Genomic DNA, 1,624 nt, shown 5'->3' on the forward strand with positions numbered 1-1,624 from the left:
TAGTCTCCTCACTTGGACTGGTCATCGAATGTCGACTGAGTAACACACCCATCACGCAGATTTTAACAGTTCTAAAGCTGTGGTGACGTGGTTGTGAAGTGGAAAGACGGAGGAATAACCGCAGCTTACCTAAGACCGAGCAGACCTCATGTACTGAGAGAAAGGGACCGCGGAACATTGCGGAGGGTGACTGTGCACAATCACATGAACTCAGAGGAAGGAATCAGTCGTGAGTTCCAAAGTGCTACCAGCAGTCCGGGTACAGCAATGACTGTTCGTAGGGGATTGGAAAGTATGGGGTTCAATGGTCGAGCAACTTCTCATACGCCAAACATTTTTGTAGTCAATGGTAAGTGACGCTTGAGGTGGTATAAAGAGCGACGCCACTGGGGAATGGAAACGAGTGAACTGAAGTGGCGAATCCAGCTGTGCGCTATATCAATCCAAAGGAAAGGTGTGGGTTTGGCGAATGCCTGGAGAATTTCACCTACCAAATCCAACAGTGAAATACGGAGGAGCTGTTGCTACGGTATGGCGGTGGTTAAGGTGTGGTCCCCGTATTTTGCTCAAGACAGCGCTAAACGCAGAAAGATACGAGGACATTTTAAGGTATTGTGTACTGTGTAAAGCAGAGGAAGGCTTTGCGAATGACTATTGACTGTATCAGTATGAGTATGTACCCTGTAGTAAACCAGTATCTGTGAGGCAGTGGTTGTTGGAGAACAACATTCCCCATCTAAACGCAGGGAACACCTTCGGAATGAGTTAGAATGTCGAATTCCCTCCAGGCTTCAGCGTCCAACATCACCATCTTCTCTGGTTTCGGCTCTTGAGGATGAATGGGCTGCTATTCCTCCAGACGGATTGAGACACCTTTTTGAAAGAGTCCCAAGCAGAGTTTAAGCCGTCATAAAGGCGAAGGGTTAACAGACCACATGTTAACGCCAGCTAATAGGTGTCCGACCACCTCTGATGAGATAGCGTACGTCACCAATTTAATTTCATTTCGTACTATTTCATTTATTTATTTCTGATGAGCTGCGTCCGTTTAATGTCAGTGAAGTAAATTCAGCTGGCAAATCGAGGTGGGCGGCGGCCGCGACTACAGCCGCCACGTGATTGGGCGGAGCGCGGCGCCTCGGGCGGCGACGTGCGTGTCCACGCACGTACGTGTGGATCTCCGTGTCGGCGCTTCTCAAGGTCTGCTGGCAAATCGAGGTGGGCGGCGGCCACGACTACAGCCGCCACGTGATTTGGCGGAGCGCGGCGCCTCGGGCGGCGACGTGCGTGTCCACGCACGTACGTGTGGATCTCCGTGTCGGCGCTTCTCAAGGACTGCTGGCGGTCGTCGGCCGGGGACTCGTTTTAACGGCACGTGGCGCCCACGCCGATTACCGGCAGCTCCGCGCGTGGCATCCGTAATGCGCGGCGGTCCATAAAGCTGCGACTCCAGACAGGGGGTGTCGCGTGGGCGGAGGCAGTGTGCGTGTGGCGAGCACGGCCGGCGGCGGGCTGCCATGTTCCACCTGGTACCCACCGTCGTCAGAGGTAAGCGGGCTACGGAAACTCCCCTCTGTCGAGTTGCTCATAGCTCTGCTCAGTTGCTCATAATGTACTTTACGTT

This window comes from Schistocerca americana, chromosome 8, assembly GCF_021461395.2.
Source record: "Schistocerca americana isolate TAMUIC-IGC-003095 chromosome 8, iqSchAmer2.1, whole genome shotgun sequence".
NCBI classification, from domain to species: domain Eukaryota; kingdom Metazoa; phylum Arthropoda; class Insecta; order Orthoptera; family Acrididae; genus Schistocerca; species Schistocerca americana.